This window comes from Palaemon carinicauda, chromosome 10, assembly GCF_036898095.1.
Source record: "Palaemon carinicauda isolate YSFRI2023 chromosome 10, ASM3689809v2, whole genome shotgun sequence".
NCBI lineage: Eukaryota > Metazoa > Arthropoda > Malacostraca > Decapoda > Palaemonidae > Palaemon > Palaemon carinicauda.
This window is the reverse complement of record NC_090734.1, coordinates 61756110-61766109: the sequence shown is the minus strand read 5'-3', so window position 1 is coordinate 61766109 and position 10000 is coordinate 61756110. Positions and strand designations below refer to the sequence as shown.

The window sequence follows — 10000 nt, the reverse complement described above, 5'->3', positions numbered from 1 at the left end:
ACATTTAGTCTACCTCTACAGAAACATACAAGAGTAAAGAATATAAACTGTAGACAGAAATCAAATTTTTCCCTTATCGTATTTATTGAAGAAGTTACGAAGAAAATAAATGATCCTATCAACATTTCCTGTGATCATAATGACCAACGTCTTTTGGGAGCTAAGTTGTTAACTGTCTTACAACCACTTATAATAAAGTGAGTAAAAGTGAATATGATACCATGTGCCCACCGCAGGAGAAGACTATAACTGAAGAAGACCAATCTCCTTGGTTTGATGGAGAGAAAAAAAAATTAAAAAAAAGAGGGAAAAAAGATATAAAGAAAGAAAGTGCAATAGGTTAAAAACTGAAAGTGCATGGGTAGAATACAAAGCTGCTACATGTCAATATAAATAATTACTAAAAAAAAAGTGAATACTATAATAGAAAGATCTTCGAAGTAGCAACAGACATAATTAAGTTATATACTCTCCTTAATGGTATAATATGAAATGTAAAAGAAAAGAAGCTATCTGATGGGTACAATGGTCAGGAACTAGCAAATAATTTTTCTGGTATTCTATAAAAACAGAATTGAAAATATTACCAGGTCCTTTCTAAATACTCAACATCAAACCTTTTACCCCCAATGGACGTACTGGTACGTTTCACGAACTTACCCCTGAACCCCCATGGACGTACAGGTACGTCCTTGCAAAAAACTACTTGTTACATTGTTTTGCATATTTTTGATAATTTTATGAGGAACTTCGGGCATTTTCCAAAATAATGAGACCAATGTGACCTCTCTATGACGAAAATTAAGGGTGTTAAATCAATTTTAAAAAAAATATATTGCAAAATGTGCTTGAAAAAGAAAACTCATGGGGGTTAAGGGTTGGAAAGTTCCAAATAGCTTGTGGGTAAAAGGGTTTACCCACAATGGACGTACTGGTACGTTTCATTAAACTCATCCCTTTACCCTCATGGGCATACCGGTACGTCCTTGCAAAAAACTACTATTTACATAGTTTTGCATGTTTTTGACAACTTAATGAGAAACTTCAGGCATTTCCCAAACTAATGAGACCAACCTGACCTCTCTACGACGAAAATTAAGGCTGTTAGCACAATTTATTAGAAAAAAAAACATATTGCAAAATGTGCTTGAAAAAGAAAACACCGGGGGGTTAAGGGTTGGAAAATTCCAAATAGCTTGAGGGTAAAAGGGATTAATGATACACCAGGAACACAGAAAAAATCAATAAGATTCAACAACATAACAGAAGATAACATCACCAGGATTATGAAAAGAGCAAAGAAAACAAACTGTGCGATCGATCTTATCCCAATATCTGAAGTAATTTGAGAGGGAAACTTTTCTAGTTTAGCCGAAATAATAATGAGAATGTCAAATACAAGTATTGATGAATGTAAGTTTCGTAAACCTGAGAAAATGGCTATATTCACACCAGTTCTGAAAAATGCACAGGACTACCAGGAATTAAGCTCTTATAGACCTATTTTGAATCTATTCTTTGTTTCAAAAGTGTTTGAGTACGTAATTTTTGAACAACTATTCAGTCACTTAGAAGTACAGTAATAGAAGCTTTGCGTAACAACCAATCTGCTTACAGAAAATTATACTCTATGGAGAGTGTCATCTGCTGTGTTGTAAATGATATGCTGGAAATGATGGAAGAAAATAAGTGTAGCATTTTAATATACTCGATCACAGTGCTTCTTTTGATACAGTGGTGCATGAACTCTACTACTAATGATCTACAGTCCATCGGTGTTGAAGATCAAGCTTTCGAATACCTAAAACAACTACTTGGTTGGTAGAAATTACTGTGTACAAATTGGAAATTCTTATTCATCATATGAACCCTTAAACAGTGGGGCACCCCAGGGGAGTGTACTTGGCCTAATCTTATTCTGCATCTATACTATTGGTCTATCGAAAATACTACAACAGCGTGGTGTAAAGTTCATACTATTTGCGGATAACACAAAAATTTTATTTCTCCATAAATGATATAGATAACACTACTGAAACCTTAAACTGAATCCTTGACAGTATTAGAGAATGGATGGCATTTAAACAACCAAAATTAAATGAGTACAAAACTGACTTCATGATGGTGGGTAAGAGAAACTACATGAGAAGCTTGGGTGATATTCAAATGAACAGAAATAATGACTCATTGCGATATCTAGTAAAGTTCGTGATCTAGGTGTATTTATTGACTGTAACCTCTCTCTCAATGCCCGAATAAATAATGTAGTAAAAACTGCAGGTTAACATCTAACAAATACTGGCTTTATAAAAAAAAGTACCTGGATGAAAATTCTGTAAAGACACTTGTGATAAACTATATCATTACCAGGATTGACTACTGCAACTCTATCTCATACAGTTTACCAAAAGGGCAACTTTAGACATTACAAAACATAATAAACAGAGGAGCAAGACTGATAAAAGGTGTCCCACCTAGAAAAAGGATCACCCCTCTACTTATTGATTTACACTGGCTGCCGATTAAAGCGAGAATTGAATTTGAAATATGTACAATAACCCACCAAATTATGAGAACCGGTCGTCCAAAATACTTAGGAAAATTGCTACATATTGCGAAGCCAACAAATCGTGTCGACATGAGAATAGTTACAGATGGTTTCAAACTATTGGAACCTAGATATATGTCTACTGTAGGCTCCAGAGACTTTAAATATGGGTCCCCGAGAATATATAATAAGCCCCTGCGAGACAACCAAAGGATTGAAGTCATTAAGGGGACTGTCTGCCATGGTGTTATGACATACCAGCTTTCAGAAATTGAATTTTTTTTTTATTGCTTCTATGTATGCATAAGCATATTGTACAAGCTCTCCAGAAATTTCAGCCAATTATTTTTACTGATTATGAAAATATAGCAGTCTTTAAATGATGACGTCATCTTTACTGTATCATCAGCATGACCGAGTTTGACAGAATCGTCTTTTTGTGTTTATTTTAGCGTATATATAGTGATTTTTTCACTTATGTTTTGACATCTCGTACATCTGGCAGAAATAGAAGGCATTGGTAGAGCGTAGGTGAATGAAAACTACCGGCTACGAGAACAGCAGCCAGAGTTTCCAAAGAGGTATAGAAGTTATAATGCACGTGTTTGTTTATTTGTAGTTCGTATGTACTTTGTTTATTCACAACATCCTCGGGAACTTTATAGCATGGCCATTGGCCTAAGGTCATAAAAAGAACAAAAAGTAAGCAGAGAGCAAGGAAAAAGAACCAAGAAGAGAGGGGGAACATGAATAAGAATACAAAGCTGAAACATTCCAAAAATAAACACTGACAACAATAAGAGATCGCTGGCAGCTCATGACCTCCTTACGCCAAGTGTAATAGTAAACTTAAGATTTAAATACCTCATTTAGGGTGTGTTTATGTAGCAATAAACAAGAAAAGTTATCTTGATTTCTTTAAGAAAAGAAGTGAAAATTGGTTGCTAATCTTTGGGAGCTCATAACTCAACAACATACTTATTCACACTTAGGTATATTTTTCTCTTTTATTTACTGTTCGATTTTAGAGGCAAAGATATCATTGAAAAGAGGAATAAAAACTCCACAATTGTGTGTGACGGAATTTTGATTTTGATTTTACTTCCTTTTTCACGATTATTTTGCTTCTAGACGAGGAAAAAAATAAGAATTCATAAAAAAAAGTTGAAAATCCGAATTCTGTCTCACAAAACTATTCGGTTTATAAAGTAGTTTTTATGGTATAAATTTCAATACAATGGGTGTCATATCAGTGGCGAAAAATATAACAATTTTTTTTTTCTTAAATCTTTATTTTTGGTAGTACATTAAAGAGTTTTTGATCAAATAACTTGAATTTTTTTTATGATGAAGGTATTATATATGTCTAAAACTTATATAGAAATGGGGTATTTTGGATAATGAGAAAAAAAAATGGCAGACATGGTGGATGGTCCCTTCAAGGCTTTCAAGAGGAAACTGAAGACTTTCTTATTTCATGAGTCATATAACAGTGACAATTTAACAGTAAGTGAACAATACGTGATATGAAACGTTAAATACTCTGAACAACAAGGTAAAATGACATTGGAGGTCCTGTAGAGAGTGGGGTTTCCCTGCTGTATGGAGCCAGAAAAGCAGCCGTCAAATTAAAGTAAAGCAAAGTAATCCCATGAGCAAAGAAGAAATTTTAGGTAATCTTAGTGTTGTCAGAAGTATGAGGAAAGAGGAGTATGTATAAAGAATATGACAGACTATTTAGTATATTTGTAAGAAAAAGGAAAATGAGCTGGGACAAGAGAGAAGTATCCTGAATATGCAAGGAGTCAATAAGAAGATATGAAGCTCAGTAGTAATGAAGATGCACAGCCAATTCCATCTATTTTAATCGTTTGGTCTAAAAGCTTCAATCATGACTTGTCCAATAGAAGCTAATCCCACAACCATCTTTATATGTTTTGCAGTTTAGTTGAAATGATTTGTCATTTGATACATATGATGGCTTATGTAATGAGTTTAATAGCAATATTTATATGATATGATAAGAAATTTTCTCGTGGTAAATCTTCTTACTGCTCAGCCTGAATATTAGGCTACATTCAGCAGTTCATCTTAATGTAACCACACTGGTTTTACCTTTGATATATGCCATGAATCAATCTTCACTTCAATGTTCACTGATTGCATCTGTTTTGCACTATATGGAACCACTTTCGAATCTTTAAATTACCCCTCAATCTTTCGGACAATGTCACCAATAGTCATCTGGTCATCAACTTTACCTTACAAAAACATAACTTTTTGAAGGGCTACTGTTCTCTTTTCATTTGTTTGCCTTCCAAACTTTCACACTTTCTTACTTGGTCCACTATCAGATTAAATCAAATGTGTAATCTATCTATCTCTCTGATAGTTTATATTGTATGTTTGTTGATATATAACTACAGCCACTGGTAAATCATGTAGAGCAAGAAGTGAGTGTTGAATGGCTTCAGCCCATTCATCATGTCTCTCAACTTGATTCTTCAAAATAGTACAGTACTTTTAGAAATGATTGTAATGACTGGAAATATTTCTTTACATCTCTTTTAAATGTTACTGCTAAATTTTGCTTACATGTACCAAAAATTTAGGTTTCTAAGAAAAATGTATACTTCAGTGATATATCCGCAGTTTTGAACTGGATGTTATCATTGGTATTCGAAAGTTGCTTTTATGATTGTCCTACATAATGTGGATGATAATCAATTGTACTGCTTTCTTTATAAACTTGGTAATTAGTGATAATTTTATTAGTGTCATTCTGTTATTCTTTGTTGTAGTCATAATACCACTTACCAGTACTTTCTTTGTGTGCAAGCCTGAAATATAACTGAAAACAGTAAAAAAACGAAAAAATAGTAACTATATGTTACTACGTGCAAAAGGATGTATAGAACAACTGAAGGTGGTGTTTTTTTTTTTTTTCAACAGGAGCATATATTTGGTATGTAAGAAAAAATTAACAATTAGTGAGAATTTTTGTGTAAAATATAATACGATGTCATCCATCTTATCAGTGATATTGAATGATTTGTTAACTGTTACCAAATTACTTCTCAGTGATTTCAGTAAATTATGCATATGGGAGAACCTATACTGTTATATAATATAATAAAAAATAGCAATTGATAAATATTTTATGTGATATGTAAGCTTGTGCAATTAATTTCATGTTAATTCATAGATTGACTGGACGGGAATAAGAGAGAAAAGGATGAAAATCAGTCAAATCTAAACCTGTGTAAGCCATTATTCCCTTAGCACTCTGTAACACTAAAAGCTGCCGAGTCTCTACAAATAGAAAAATCGGGCACAGAAATACCGGTATCTAGCCGTAATATAAATTCCTACATATTTTTTTCTAGAGCAACCATTCACTTTCTACTTCAGTAAATGATCACCAATGTACCAGACAAAACTGATGAAGAAGTAGTGAAATTACTCCCCCTGCGTATTTTCTTAGGATATACACACGCACACACACACACACACACACACACACATATATATATATATATATATATATATATATATATATATATATATATATATATATATATATATATATATATCTGTAAAGGATTTGATCCTGAATTAAGTCATAAATGTAAGTCAGAAAATGTATAATTTCAAAGCTCTATAGTCAGTGGTGCCGCTGCCAATAGGATGGCAGTTGCATCGCGTGAATTTCCGGGAGCCAGTCAGAACACCACACACCTCCACTTACTACCAATCACGAACCAGAGAGGGATGGCCACCCACTCTGGAAAGTCTACCTCTCATTCGAATTTTCTAAATGCCTTTTAGTATCCTGTTTGCTATGTCACCTGAAGGATCACGCCAATAAGGTGTGTATCGTTGTTCCAATATCAGTGTGTTATTATAATATAAATATTTACTGTGTACTATTGTAAATTTTAAATATGGTAAATAATAATTACTGATTATTTAAGCCTGGGTAATATAGTATTGCTCGAATCTCGCATTTAATTTACTATTACTTGCATCATCATTTGCCATTCCATTATTATTGTCTAAAGTTAAAAATTTTTAGATATTTATTGTTTAATGCGATTTCACCTATACTTACTGGTAGCCTTCAAATTTTCAGAATAATAACTCTCATAATAAAATTAGAGCCATTTTAGATTTGCTAATCCCAGTTTCCCTCCTCAGGCAACAATGGGAGAGTGACCAACCCATTGCCCCGTCGATGTTGAAAGCCAAACACCAAGCTGCTACTTCGTCATAGTAGTCACACAAAAAACCAGAACCTACGTTTTTGTTCTTCCAAGTCAAGCTAAAGCTAAAATCCATACCTCGTTGTTTTCACGCTGTTCTACCAATCATTTAGAACGGTGGCCTCCTTATTTGTTATACTAGCCCAGGTGAGAACTAGCCCTACCAAATTAACAACTGCTTCTTATCTACTTGGGAAGCTGCCTTCGTCTCCCGTGAAGCTGTACACCGTCAGGAGAATTCCCATGCTCACTATTAAAGTTATGTATCCCTTCAATCAGTTTATCTTTTGTTTATTTGAATAAACACACGTTTGTGCCTGTGGCTTCAATTCCTACACTATGGTGGTCCGAGTCACCCTGGTTTATGCTGAGAGCACTTTGGGTTTCGAACGGTTTAAAACCCTCACAATATATATATATATATATATATATATATATATATATATATATATATATATATATATATATATTAAATATATATATATATATATATATATATATATATATATATATATATATATATGTATATATATATATATATATATATATATATATATATATACATTTAAATATATATATATATATATATATATATATATATATATATATATATATATATATATATATATACATTTAAATATATATATATATATATATATATATATATATATATATATATATATATATATATATATATATATGTGTATACATTTAAATATATATATATATATATATATATATATATATATATATATATATATATATATATATATATATATGTGTGTGTGTGTGTGTGTGTAATAAAATCCCTGTTCATACTGGTTTTCTATTGGAGATAAATTTTCAGTTATCAATATGATCACAGTCGAAGTGGAGTGATGGATTATACCTTCCCTTTTGAGTGACTCCATTTGCGTTATATGTTTTGTATACCTTCATAGTTGTGAAAAGGAATGTCCCATTAATAATTCCCTTGTGGGTAAATCTGTGGTTAGAGTTTTCTTTAAAATTCATAATGGTATTTTTAATTGTTTAGTTGGATAGGTAGAGGGGTAGAGTATGGTAGCTGGTGAGGAGAGGAACTCAATTAGACCATCCCTTTTCTCTAAACCCGACAGCTACTAGGAGATGGGTTAAGTGCAAAGAATGGGTGTTAACTTTAAGTGTTGATGTAAATGTCCCCTTTGGCATAAAAGTGCTTTTAGGCAATAGAAGAACTTTTATCCAAAGTCACAAGTTAGATTAATTGTACTTCGTTGTTTAAATATGCACATTATCTTAAATGGCCAATGGAAACATCCAAGGTTTCATATCTCCATCTTTTGTGATGATAATGACCAAATTGGTATGAAAATGTATATTTTATTTATGATCAAATGGTTGTGTTAAGCTAAACAGATGTCGTTTTCTAGTTGTCATATACACTCTATTACAACATGCCTATCCATACAAACAAGTCATTTTGATATATATATATATATATATATATATATATATATATATATATATATATATATATATATATGTGTGTGTGTGTGTGTATGTGTGTGTGTGTATGTGTGTGTGTGTGTGTGTGTGTGTGTGTGTATGCAGGAAGGTTGGGGCATCTGGAACGCCGTAGATTTAATATAAATAGGATGGAGAAAAGCCAGCGTAGCACCATACATTTATTTTCCAAATTTTCGAGACTTTGGGTCTCATCATCAGGGCTGTAAACTCTACAAAATATACAAAATAGAAACACTCAGTATTAATAGTAATATTAATAGAACAACGTAAAAGTTAAATGTAATCATTTAAAAAATGAACTAAACACAAATATATATATATAAAATTAAAAGGTGAAGCATGCTCAAGTTAGTACCTATCTCTATGGAGCTAAAAAACTGAGTGACGTTGTCTGGTTTGGAAAGGAGTACGTCAACTATGTTATATATAGAACTGTGGAAGAAGTCTGACCATTTAATGAAGGCACTAGCTGTTTGATTGTAAACGACTCCAAAACAGAGAGAGAATAGTCATTGGGCGCTTGGGTGACAATGCGAAAATCTTTATATGAAAATGATGTTTTACATTTATTACAATGTTCTCGTAGGTTGGAAAATTCTTTCGTTTTCAAAGTACATCCCGTACAGTGACTGACTCCGAGATGAGAATCGATTCCGACTTTGAGCAATCTTTTGGTGACTCCCACGTATTTCCCGATCTTACATTTCGGGCAAGTAAAGCAATATACCATCAAAGTCGGAAGTTTATCTTTGTGGGAGAACAAAGAACCCAGAGTTTTAGGGGTTTTTCTATCATATTAAGGTTCACAGCCGGAAAACTTTTCTGAATGACTTTCTGTATTTGCACCTTAAATGTGTTAGAATGAATTAAAGGTATAAAGGCATATATTAATAATTTAGGCACGTTCGGTACAAGTTGACATGGTTGAAATTTATCATGTAAAAAGTTATTGAAATATTTCAAGAGTAAGGCTGGAGGATACGAATTATTTAAAAAAAAACTGAAGTAAAAATTGGATTTCGCTATGGTAGTTATGCCGGTTGGAAGATAACGTATAAGCACGGTGTAACAGTATGGAAATATTATCTAATTTAAATATCATGGAACAACTGCTATAGAAGTTAGTACCTTGACCTGTGAACGTCTTTTTTCTAAAGACGCTCGTATTAAAACCATGTTCTGTCCTAGTAATTAAAACATCTAAAAAAGCAAGTTGGTTGTTTTGTTCATACTCAATTGATAAATCTATGTTAGGATGTAGGCCATTGATATATTGCAAGAAAGCTTCAGCTGCTTCTCGGGACCTAAATTGAGCAATGGTGTCATCCACATATCGCTTTTAAAAGAGAGGGCATTATGATAAGGGACACCCATCCAGCATCTGTTCCTCGAAAGACCACATAAAAGCGTTAGCCATAACTGGGCCAAGTGGTGACCCCATCGAAACACCATCAACTTGTTTAAAAACTTTATTGTTAAAAATAAAGTGGGTGTCCTGCACTTCAATTTCTAGAAGTTTCTTAAAATTATCCCTATTAAAACCATGATATGAAATATTTTCCTCGCACAGGTAAGTACTACGGAACATCAGAAAAAAATCAAAGCTTTTTCAGATACAAGAGGGTATATTTCACTCATTTTATAGCAGAACTTGGTGAGGGAAAGTGTTTCAAATGAATCT

General features: G+C 32.8%; 1 long non-coding RNA gene across 1 annotated transcript in view; it reads left to right on the top strand.

The window, feature by feature from the left end:
• The window catches only part of LOC137648402 (uncharacterized), a 110716-nt gene extending 103590 nt beyond the window's left edge, over positions 1 to 7126 (top strand). Inside the window, exon 2 of the long non-coding RNA XR_011045610.1 lies at positions 6746 to 7126. This is a non-coding gene — a long non-coding RNA (uncharacterized lncRNA). The remainder of the gene's footprint in view (positions 1 to 6745) is intronic.
• Positions 7127 to 10000: the final 2874 nt, after the last annotated feature.